We start from the raw sequence: 12756 nt of genomic DNA, 5'->3' as shown, positions 1-12756 counted from the left end.
TAAGGTGAAAATAGGAAGAGGTGCTGGACAAAACGTCACAGACCTGGACTCCCAGCCCTTCGGGAGGCCCGAGGGGCCCTTGAACCCAAGGAGGAGGTCTAGTACAGAAGGAGCAGGGAGAGGCGGGAATGGGCAGAGCTAACCACGAGGAGTGAGGCCAGGGGACAGCAAGGAAACCAGGAGCTGAGGGGGCAGGGCCAGCGAGCCGATGGGCGTGGTCAGTGAGCCGAGGGCCGTGGCCAGGGGCGGAGAGCAAGGCCCACCCAGCTCACCCGTGAGAGCGGAGGCTCTTCGGAGCCGTGGGAGTCGCTGAACACTGAGAGTGTCCCAGCAGCAGCTCAGGCTCGGAGGACATCGCGGGAAGACCCGCAGCTCCGGTGGCCCGTCCAGCAAGTGCTTCTAAAACCCTGGACAGGCAAGCCAGTTCAGAACCGACACTGAGAGCTGGGCGTGGTGGCTTGCCCCCGTAATCCCAGCACTTTGGGAGGCTGAGGAGGGAGGATTGCTTGAGATCAGTAGTTCAAGACCAGCCTGGGCAAAATGGCGAGACCTTGCCTCTACAAAAAATAAATAAATAAATTAGCAGGATGTGGTGGTGCACACCTGCAGTCCCAACTAAGGAGGCTGAGGTGGGAGGATTGCATGAGCCCAGGAGCTCTAGGCTGCAGTGAGCTGTGATTGCACCACTACATTCCAGCCTGGGCAACAGAGCAAGATCCTGTCTCAAAAAAACAAACTGCTGGGCGTGGTGGCTCACGCCTGTAATGCCAGCACTTTGGGAGGCTGAGGCGGGCAGATCACGAGGTTAGGAGATTGAGACCATCCTGGCTAACATAGTGAAACCCTGTCTCTACTAAAAATACAAAAAAATTAGCCGGGTGTGGTGGCAGGCACCTGTAATCTCAGTTATTCGGGAGGCTGAGGCAGGAGAATGGCGTGAACCTGGGAGGCGGAGCTTGCAGTGAGCCGAGATCACACCACTGCACTCCAGCCTGGGTGACAGAGTGAGACTCCGTCTCAAAAACAACAACAGAAACTGACGTTGAGCTGGGACTGCCATAGAGGTGGATGCCACTAATGGCAGGTTTCCTGGCCTGCCACAGAGCCCATAGCGTGATTAGGGGTAGATGAATGCCCTTAACTAGATTTCACCGGGACAGGACATGACAGGTGGCCTAGAGATGGAAACCTCCTGGGGGCAGGTCAGATCTCTTCATACTATTCCTGTTTCCTCCTCCCGACCAGGGCAGACACACTAGAGGAGGGGGGCCAACCTGGCAAAGGGGCTGAGGTGGTGAGATCTGGGAGTGCCCTAGGGTAGGCACTAGTCCCTTCACATCCTGGAGGCCAGGGCCTCTGTCTTCGCTGAGACACAATTGGCCTGCACATGGGCATGGGTATTTGGCCCCCAGATGTGGGGACAGCCTATGCGGGGACAGCCTCATGGCATCCTTGAGCCTTTCTTGGCACCGCTGGCTTCCCAATAAACTCCTTAGCCTGACGTTCAAGGTCCCCACTACCAAACCTTCCAAACACAGCTTCTTCATCAGCCTCTCCTGCTCTCCCACCACGCCCCAGCCACGCTGGGCTTCAGTTCCTAGAACACACCCAACCTTGCCCATGGCAGGGACTTTGTCATTGCTCTTCCCTCTGCTAAAATGCTCTTCTCTCAAGGGCAAGTCTTATTCCCACCACCTGTTTCCATCTGAGAAAGCTCTACTGGAGCAACACACCTGGCCTCTCGCCCACAGACCAAAGCTATGCTTTACTAAGTAGTTCATCAGGAATTGTGGCAAATTGTATTTTCAAAGAAGATAGCCTCATCAGTATCTCCAATTCCACATGCTCGTTGTACCATTGTGACCTTGACATTCCTGCCCTGGAGTGGTGGGATCTATGTCCCTCTTCTTTCAGCCTGGATGTACCTTTGTGACAGCATTAAACAGCAGAATATGGTGAAAGTTGCTATGTGACTTCTGGATCATAAAAATGCCATGTGGGCCCAGGTGCGGTGGCTCACGCCTGTAATCCCAGCACTTTGGGAGGCTGAGGTGGGTGGATCATGAGATCAGGAGTTCAAGACCAGCCTGGCCAAAATGGTGAAACCCCGTCTCTACTAAAAATACAAAAAAAAAAAAAAAAAAATAGGCTCGACGCCGTGGCTCATTCCTGTAATCCCAGCACTTTGGGAGGCCGAGGCAGGTGGATCACCTGAGGTCAGGAGTTCGAGACCAGCCTGACCAATATGATGAAACCCTGTCTCTGCTAAAAATAAAAAAATTAGCCGGGCGTGGTGGTGGGCGCCTGTAACCTCAGCTACTCAGGAGCCTGAGGCAGGAAAATTGCTTGAACCTGGGAGGCAGAGCCGAGATCGCACCACTGCACTCCAGCCTGGGCGACAAGCAAGACTCTGTCTCAAAAAAAGAAAAAAAAATTAGCCAGGCATGGTGGCAGGCGCCTGTAATCCCAGCTACTTGGGAGGCTGAGGCAGAGAATTGCTTGAACCCGGGAGGCGGAGGTTGCAGTGAGCTGAGATTGTGTCACTGCACTCCAGCCTGGGCGACAGAACATGACTCCATCTCAGAAAAAAAAAAGAAAAGAAAAGAAAAAAAAAAGCCACGTGGTTGGGACACTCTCCCTGGGAACCCAGCCATCATGCTATGAGGGAGCCAAGCCAGCCCAGGTGGAGAGACCATATGGAGAGGTCATGTGTAGATGTGCTGGCTCAGGGCCCTGCTGAGGTGCCAGCCTACAGCCAGCATCCACTTCCAGACATGTACAACTCCAGATGATTCCAGCCCCAGCCATCAAGGCCCTCGTAGCCATTGAGTGTTTCCAGCTGAGGCCCCAGACTTCATGGGGCAGAGACAAGTCATCCCTGCCGTGCCCTCTCTGACCTCCTGGCCCACAGAAACCATCAGCATCAGTTATTTTACGCACTAAACACCAGTGGGCTTGTCATGCAGGAACAGTGACTGGAACAATAAGGAAGTGTTATTTTGATTTCAATATACCTGATTCCTCATCTGGCTGTCTGTTGTGTCAGAACTTGGACAAAGAAGAGGTTGTTATGTATTGACACCCAAACCCCAACCATTGTCCTTCAATTTGCAGCTCAAACGTCATCTCAGAGAGACTTTCCCTAAGATCCCTATGCAGTTTAGATTTCTTTTCTTTTTTTCTTTTTCTTTTTTTTTTTTTTTAAAAAAAAACAGGGTCTCTTATTGTCACCCAGACTGGAGTGCAGTGGTGCGCTCTCGACTCACTGCAGCCTCAACCTCCTGGGTTCAAGCAACCACGCCTGGCTAATATTTTTATTTTTATTTTTATTTTTAGTAGAGACGGAGTTTCACCATATTAGCCAGAATGGTCTCGATCTCCTGACCCCGCGATCTGCCCACCTTGGCCTCCCAAAGTGCTGGGATCACAGGCGTGAACCACGGCGCCCGGCCTAAACCAGGTTTTTTTGTTTGTTTGTTTTTTCTTTTCAGACAGAGTCTCACTCTATGGCCCAGGCTGGAGTGCAGTGGTGTGATCTCAGCTCATTGCAACCTCCGCCCCCGAGGCTCCAGCGATCCTCCCACTTCAACCTTCTGAGTAACCGGGACTACAGGTGTGAGCCCACCACACCCAGCTAACTTCTTGTATTTTTTTGCAGAGATGGTTTCACCATGTTGCCCAGACTGGTCTCAAACTCCTGCGCTCAAGTGATCCTCCCCGGCTCAGGCTCTCAAAGTGCTGGGATTACAGGTGTGAGCCACCACACCTGGCACCGGCAGTCTTTTTCAATCTGTGACAGTTCCTCAGTCTTTCCTTCTTTTTTGCGACCTTGACACTTTTGAAGAGTCCTATTCAGCTGCTTAGTAGAATGTCTTTCAAGTTGGATTTGTCTGATATTTTCTTGTGATCAAATTGAAGTCATGAATTATGGGGAAAATGTCACAGAAGTGGTGTCATGCCTTCCTCAGTGCATCCTTGCAGAAGCACCTGATGTTGACATGTATGACGAATGACGTTAACCTTGATCAGTTATCTAGGGCAGTATCTACTGGACTTCTCCACTGTAAAATTATTATCTTAGGCCGGGCGCAATGGTTCACGCCTGTAATCCCAGTACTTTGGGAGGCCGAGGCAGGTGGATCACGAGGTCAGGAGTTCAAAACAAGCCTGGCCAACATGGTGAAACCTCGTCTCTACTAAAAATACAAAAATTAGCCAGGCATGGTGGTGTGCACCCATAATCCCAGCTACTCGGGAGGCTGACGCAGGAGAATTGCTTGAACCCGGGAGGTGGAGGTTGTGGTGAGCCAAGATTGTGCCACTGCACTCCATCCTGGGTGATAAAGAGAGACTCCATCTCAAAAAAAAAAATTATTATTTTACTCTGTGTAGTTATTAAATGTACTTAGGGAGATACTTTGAAACCAGGAAAATATCCTTTTTCTGCTTGAAGTTTAACTCCTTGAATTGGGCATCCTTTGGTAGATCATTATCGTCACAGTCAGTGCTTAGTAAGTTACAGTCATGATGATGATAATGGTGATGATGACGATGATGATGATGAACTGGATCCCAGAAGAGCACCTGCCAGCCAGGTACCTGGAACTAGTGTTTCCTCTTGGAGCCTCACCTTTCTCATTCATAAAATGGGACAATCACGGATCTGACCTCACTGAGTTGCGGAAGTGTGTTGAACTGAGATACCGGCAGCAAAACACCCAGCACAGGATTTGACACATAGCAGGTATTTTGGGTTGGGAATGTCATTGCTAGGGGACTGAATTGTGCAGGGTGGGAGGTGGCCGTGTGGGGCACCTGGGGGCTCTGGGTGGGAATGATCCTAAAGCAATCCCTGCAACTGTCTGTAGTCAACAAGCGGGAGGAAGGTTGTCTCTGGAGGTCAGGAAGGGAGCCTGAGAGTTTCCAAACTAGACCGGCTTTCTGGAGGAGGTGAATTCAGACAAACGAGGCTTGGAAGACATCACCAGAAGTCATTTGTGCAAAGTCTGGAGGCTGGAACAGAAAAGAGAGGTCATGGCAGGTAGGCACTAACTGAGCCCTCATGCAACAATAGGTTTTGGTAACCAAAGCCACTCTCAGTACCCCCTTCCAGGACTGGGGACTAGGCTGCCAGGGGATGGCAGGTGCCTGAGTGCCCCTCTTCCCAATGCCAAGACATATGCAGGATTATCCCAGAAACTCTACCCAGCTGGATGCACGGAGTTGAACCCAAGTGTGGTGGGCATACATCTATTCATCCACTCTCTCATTTATTCAGCAAATATTTATTAAGCACCAACTATGTGCCAGGCTCTGGGCTGGACAGTGAGCACATGGCAGGGAACAAAGCAGTTCATGGAGCACCCATTCTAGAGGCAGAAAACATGGTAAGCAATCAAATAAACATGATGGCTCTGGCTACAACAAATTACCATAACAAATGCTCCATAACAAATTACCCCAAAACTTAGTGGCTTAAAACAACAACCATTTTACTATATCTCACAGATTCTGTGAGTCAGGGATCAAGGTGGAGCATAGTTGAATAATTCTTCTGTTCCCTGTTTTTGTTTTTGTTTTGTTTTTTTTGAGTTAGAGTCTCACTCTGTAGCCCAAGATGGAGTGCAGTGGCATGCTCTTGGCTCACTGCAACCTCCACTTCCTGAGTTCAAGCAATTCTCTTACCTCAGCCTCCCAATTAGCTGGGATTACAGGCATGCACTAACATGCCTGGCTAATTTTTTTTTTTTTTAGATGGAGTTTTGCTCTTGTCACCCAGGCTGGAGTACAGTGGCACGATCTCGACTCACTGCAACCTCCCCTTCCCGGGTTCAAGCGATTCTCCTGCCTCAGCCTCCTGAGTAGGTAGCTGGGATTACAGACGTCTGCCACCATGCCCAGCTACTTTTTTTGTATTTTTGCAGGTAAGAGCCACGTGCCCAGCCAGCTAAGTTTTTTTGTATTTTTAGTAGAGATGGGGTTTCACCATGTTGGCCAGGCTGGTCTCTAAATTCTGACCTCAGATGTTCCACCCACCTCAGCCTCCCAAAGTGCTGCTATTAAAGACGTGAGCCATCAGGCCCGGCCTGATCTCCTTTCAACCTGGTTTTTGTTGTTGTTATCACCATTCACATCTGTAATTGTCCTCTGGGCAAGGAACTGAATCTCTCTGAACATACTGCAGTTAGAATAGCTTATTGTCCTCATGACAGTTTTTGTTTGTTTGTTTTTATAATTAGAGACAGGGTCTCATTATGTTACCCACTCCTGGGCTCAAGTGATCCTCTCGCCTCAGCCTCCAAAGTAGCTGGGACTACAGATGCACACTGGCACCCCTGGCTCAGTTTCTTTTCTTTTGTTTCTTTCTTTCTTTTTTTTGAGACAGGGTCTTGCTCTGTCGCCCAGGCTGGAGTGCAGTGGGACGATCACAGCTGACTGAAATCTCCACCTCCCGGGTTGAAGCAATTCTCGTGCCTTAGTCTCCTGAGTAGCTGGAATTACAGGTGTGTGCCACCATGCCTGGCAAATTTTTGTATTTTCAGTGGAGATGGGGTTTCACCACGTTGGCCAAGCTAGTCTCGAACTCCTGTCCTCAAATGATCCGCCCATCTCAGTCTCGCAAAGTGCTGGGATTACAAGCCTGAGCCACTGTGTCCAGCCTTATTTTATTTCTTTTTCTTTTATTGTTCTTTCTTTCTTTCTTTTTGAGACCAAGTTTCGTTCTTGTTGCCCAGGCTGGAGTGCAATGGTGCCATCTTAGCTCACCAAAACCTCTGCCTCCCGGATTCAGGCGATTCTCCTGCCTCAGCCTCCCGAGTAGCTGGGATTACAGGCATGTGCCACCACGCCCAGCTAATTTTTTTGTATTTTTTTTTAGTAGAGACGGGGTTTCTCCATGTTGGTCAGGCTGGTCTCAAACTCCCGACTGTCAGGCCTCTGAGCCCAAGCCAAGCCATCGCATCCCCTGTGACTTGCACGTATGTGCCTAGATGGCCTGAAGTAACTGAAGAATCACAAAAGAAGTGCAAATGCCCTGCCTCGCCTTAACCGATGACATTCCACCACAAAATAAGTGAAAATGGCCGGTCCTTGCCTTAAGCAATGATACTATCTTGTGAAATTCCTTTTCCTGGCTCAAAAAGCTCCCCCACTGAGCACCTTGTGACCTCCCACTCCTGCCTGCCAGAGAACAACCCCCCTTTGACTGTAATTTTCCTTTACCTACCCAAATCCTATAAAACGGCCCCACCCTTATCTCCCTTCGCTGACTCTCTTTTCGGACTCAGCCTGCCGGCACCCAGGTGAAATAAACAGCCATGTTGCTCACACAAAGCCTGTTTGGTGGTCTCTTCACACAGACACGCATGACACCGACCTCAGGTGATCCGCCTGCCTCGGCCTCCCAAAGTGCTGGGATTACAGGTGTGAGCCACTGCACCCGGCCATTTTATTTCTTAATGGCCTCAAATTTTTGACACTCTTCCTGTCAAAACGCGGGTGTATGTCTACTCCCCATGAACCTGCGAGGGCTTCTGTGACTGCTTGAACCAACAGATTACAGCGAAATGATGCTGTAATCCCAGCACTTTGGGAGGCCGCGCCAGGTGCATCAATTGAGCCCGGGAGTTTGAGACCAGCCTGGGCAACATGATGAAACAAAAAATACAAAAATGAGCTGGGCATGGTGGCATACACCTGTAGTCCCAGTTACTTGGGAGGCTGAGGTGGGAGGATCACTTTAGCACTTTGAGAGGCCCTAGTTGGAAGGACTGCTGGAGCCCAGGAGTTCGAGACCAGCCTGGACAACACGGTAAAACCCCATCTCCACTAAAAATAAAAAAAACTAGCCGAGCATAGTGGCACATGCCTGTAATCCCAGCTACTCAGGAGGCTGAGGCAGTAGAATTGCCTGAACTCGGGAGGCGGAGGTTGCAGTGAGCCAAGATCCTGCCACTACACTCTAGCCTGGGCAAGAAAGCAAGACTCCGTCTCAAAAAAAGTGGTAAGACCAGGCGCACTGGCTGACGTCTGTAATCCCAGCATTTTGGGAGGCCGAGGCAGGTAGGTCAATTGAGCCCAGAAGTTTGAGACCAGTCTGGGAAACATGACGAAACAAAAAATACAAAAATTAGCCAGGTGTGGTGGTACACACCTGTAGTCTCAGCTACTTGGGAGGCTGAGGTGGGAGGATCACTTGAGCCCAGGAGACAGAGGTTGCAGTGAGCCAAGACTGCACCACTGCATTCCAGCCTGGGCCACAGAGTGAGACTTTGTCTTTGGTGGGGTGGAGGGGAAGAGTTAGAGTTGGCAGGACTTGGAGATGCAATGAGTATGAATGTGTATTTGTCTTGAGGTGGTTTTCTTTTTTTTTTTTTTTCTTTTTCTTTTTTTTTTTTTTTGTTTTTTTTTTTTTTTTTGGCCCAGGCTGGAATGCAGTGGCACAATCTTGGCTCACTACAAGCTCTGCCTCTCAGGTCCACGCCATTCTCCTGCCTCAGCCTCCCAAGTAGCTGGGACTACAGGTGCCTGCCACCACGCCCAGCTAATTTTTTGTATTTTTAGTAGAGACGGGGTTTCACCATGTTAGAAAGGATGATCTCGATCTCCTGACCTGGTGATCTGCCCGTCTTGGCCTCCCAAAGTGCTGGGATTACAGGCGTGAGCCACCGTGTCCAGCGGGATGGTTTTCAAAGAGCATCCTGGGTTTCTAGTTTGCCCAGATTCTTTTGTTTTTTTGTTTGTTTGTTTGTTTTTTGTTTTTGACGGAGTCTTGCTCTGTTGCCCAGGATGGAGTGCAGTGGCCAGATCTCGATGTGCCCCCTCCCTGTTTTTTCTTCTTCTTTCTCCTTCTTCCTTCTTCTTTCTTTCTTCCTCCTCCTCCTCCTCCTTCTTCCTCCTTCTGCTTCTTCCTTCTTCTTCTTTCGTCTTCTTTTCTCTCTCTCTTTCTTTTTCTTCTGCCTCCTGGATTCAAGCAATTCTCCTGCCTCAGCCTCATGAGTAGCTAGAATTACAGGCGTGCACCACCACACCCAGCTAATTTTTGTATTTTCAGTAGAGACAGGGTGGCACCATGTTGGTCAGGCTCGAACTCCTGACCTCATGATCACCCACCTTGGTCTCCCAAAGTGCTGAGATGACAGGTGTGAGCCAGCGCGCCCGGCTGCCCAGATTCTAAAACCAGCCTAGAAGACAATTTTAAGGGTAAAATATATCTTGTTAATTTTCAAAATGAAAAGGAAATATATTCTCATGCCTCACTCCCAGAATCACTTCTAAGGCTATGACCTTAGCCCAAGAGGCCAGGTCTGAGGGATTCTGGGCAAGTCACTGAACTTCTCCAGGCTTTCCTTTTCCTATCTCTACAATGAGTGCACTGGGTTAAGCTGTATGTAAGGGACCTCCCAGTTCTGATTATTCTGTTTAATCAAAATAGACTCCAGACCAGGCGCAGTGGCTCACGCTTGTAATCCCAGCACTTTGGGAGGCCGAGGCGGGCAGATCAGAAGGTCAGAAGATCGAGACCATCCTGGCTAACACGGTGAAACTTCGTCTCTATTAAAAAAATACAAAAAATTAGCCAGACGTGGTGGCGGGCACCTGTAGTCCCAGCTACTTGGGAGGCTGAGGCAGGAGAATGGCATGAACCTGGGAGGTGGAGCTTGCAGCGAGCAAAGACGAACCACTGCACTCCAGCCTGGGCGACAGAGCAAGACTCCATCTCAACAACAAAAAAAATCCAACCTAGTAATGTTTAAATTGTGCATCACCTAGGATGCAGCCATCCTACTCCTTTTAACACAGATTCACTGGAGATACGTGCCAAGGCATTCAGAGCAGCACTGTTGATAACAGCTAAACCCGTGAAACAATCCAAAGGTCCATCACAGGAGCTTGGGGCAATAAATCGCATAATAGAATACTACAAAGTGGGCTGGGCGCGGTGGCTCACGCCTGTAATCCCTGCACATTGGGAGGCCGAGGTGGGCGGATGACCTGAGGTCGGGAGTTCGAGACCAGCCTGACCAACATGCAGAAACCTCGTCCTTACCAAAAACACAAAATTAGCCGGGCATGGTGGTGCACGCCTGTATTAATCCCAGCTACTCAGGAGGCTGAGACAGGAGAATCACTTGAACCCAGGGGGCAGAGGTTGCAGTAGCCAAGATCGCACCATTGCACTCCAGGTTGGGCAACACGAGCAAAACTCCATCTCAAAAAAAAAAAAAAGGCCGGGCACGGTGGCTCAAGCCTGTAATCCCAGCACTTTGGGAGGCCGAGACGGGCGGATCACGAGGTCAGGAGATCGAGACCAACCTGGCTAACACGGTGAAACCCCATCTCAACTAAAAAATACAAAAAATAACTAGCCGGGCGAGGTGGCGGGCGCCTGTAGTCCCAGCTACTCGGGAGGCTGAGGCAGGAGAATGGCGTAAACCCGGGAGGCGGAGCTTGCAGTGAGCTGAGATCCGGCCACTGCATCCCAGCCTGGGCAACAGAGCGAGACTCCCTCTCAAAAAAAAAAAAAAAAAAAAAAGAGGATACTACAAAATGGTGAAAATGAATGAATGAAGGCAAGAAATCAAACATGGATGACTCATGTAATTCATGTTGCATGAGAAAATTAGGTTGCAGAAAATTGCATATAGTATGATTTTATTTATATAAAAGGCAAAACCAGGTAATATTAAGTAATACATTGTTTAAGGATGCATACTGATACATATGTGGAAAAAAAAGAACAAGCAGGCCGGGCGCGGTGGCTCAAGCCTGTAATCCCAGCACTTTGGGAGGCCGAGACGGGCGGATCACGAGGTCAGGAGATCGAGACCATCCTGGCGAACACGGTGAAACCCCGTCTCTACTAAAAAAATACAAAAAACTAGCCGGGCGAGGCGGCGGGCGCCTGTAGTCCCAGCTACTCGGGAGGCTGAGGCAGGAGAATGGCGGGAACCCGGGAGGCGGAGCTTGCAGTGAGCTGAGATCTGGCCACTGCACTCCAGCCCGGGTGACAGAGCCAGACTCCGTCTCAAAAAAAAAAAAAAAAAAAAAAAAAGAACAAGCAATTGATTAACACAAAGTTCTGGATAAGAGGTAAAATCTTATGGGGATTTTATCCTGAAGGGCACACAGGCTTCAAATGAACTAATATTCTATTTTAAGCAGAGTGGCTGGTACTTAAGTGTGTGATATATATATAATTATATATATAATAATATATATTATATATTTAATGTAGATATTAAAAATATATATATATATTTTTTTGAGATGGAGTCTTTGTTGCTCAGGCTGGAGTGCAATGGTGCCATCTCAGCCTCCCAAAGTGCTGGGATTAAAGGCGTGAGCCACTGCACCCGCACCCGGCCGGTTTTATTACCATCTTTTTTAAACTGCAGACATGTGATATCTGCTCTATTGTAGGTATGATACATTTCACAATTGAAAAAAAGAAATTTCCAAGATTAGGCCAGGCGTGATGCCTCACACCTGTAATCCCAGCACCTTGGGAGGCCAAGGTAGGTGGATCACCTGAGGTCAGGAGTTCAAGACCAGCCTGGCCAACATGGTGAAACCCCATCTCTGCTAAAAATACAAAAAGTGAGCCAGGCGTGGTGGCGAGCCCAGATTGCGCCACTGCACTCCGGCCTGGGTGAGTGAAGCTGTCTCCCCCCCCAAAAAAAAAAGCTAGCCTGGGCGCCGTGGCTCACGCCTGTAATCCCAGCACTTTGGGAGGCTGAGGCGCGTGGATGACCTGAGGTTGGGAGTTCGAGACCAGCCTGACCAACATGGAGAAACCCGACTCTACCAAAAATACAAAATTAGGGCGTGGTGGTGGGCTCCTGTAATCCTACTACTTGGGAGGCTGAGGCAGGAGAATCGCTTGAGCCCAGGAGAGGGAGTTTGCAGTGAGCTGAGATCGCGCCACTGCACTCCAGCCTGGGCTACCAAAAAAAAAAAAAAGAAAAGAAAAAAGAAATTTCCAAGATTAGCCCAAGATCCCCTCCTTTAAAAGGGAGGGAATGAGGCTTATAGGGGGTTGTCACAAGAAAGGAAGAGGAAAGAGGATGAGAGAATGGGGGAAACGGTAGCGAAGGGGGCCCTGGGAGAGGGGGCTGAACTCTCTTGTGGGCACAACTCTTCACTCTCCTGATATGCTTACAGCTCTGGCTGCAGTTCCCAAGGCGCCCACTAGAGGTCACCAAGGCATCAGCCTCCGCCTCTCGCAGCAACCAGGCCGCCTTTCTCGCCCACGGTGGCGCAGCCCAGGCTCTGCTCGGGAGGGGGCGCTGATGGCCAGAGGAAGACGGGAGCGGGCACAGCGCCTGCGTTTGCAGCTGCATGGATGAGACCAGCTGCTCTGGACAGCGCTGGCCCGCCTCCCAGCTCTTCTCTGCCGCCCAGATATTTTAGGGTCTCAAACCCAAAAACCGGGCCGGACAGGATGGCTCACGCCTGTAATCCCAGCGCTTCGGGAGGCTGAGGCGGGAGGACTGTTTGAGCCCAGGATTTTGAGGCCAGCCTAGGCAACCATGCATGACCCCGTCTCTATTAAAACAACAACAGGCCTGGCGCGGTGGCTCACGCCTGTAATCTCAGCACTTTGGGAGGCCGAGGCAGGTGGATCACCTGAGGTCAGGAGTTGGAGACCATGTTGGCCAATATGGTGAAACCCCATCTGTACTAAAAATTCAAAAATTAGCCAGGCGTGGTGGCAGGTGCCTGTAATCCCAGCTACTCAGGAGGCAGAGGGTGCAG

Source organism: Papio anubis, chromosome 16, assembly GCF_008728515.1.
Source record: "Papio anubis isolate 15944 chromosome 16, Panubis1.0, whole genome shotgun sequence".
In the NCBI taxonomy this organism is placed as follows: domain Eukaryota; kingdom Metazoa; phylum Chordata; class Mammalia; order Primates; family Cercopithecidae; genus Papio; species Papio anubis.
The sequence above is the reverse complement of the archived record's forward strand: the minus strand, read 5'-3'. Positions refer to the sequence as shown.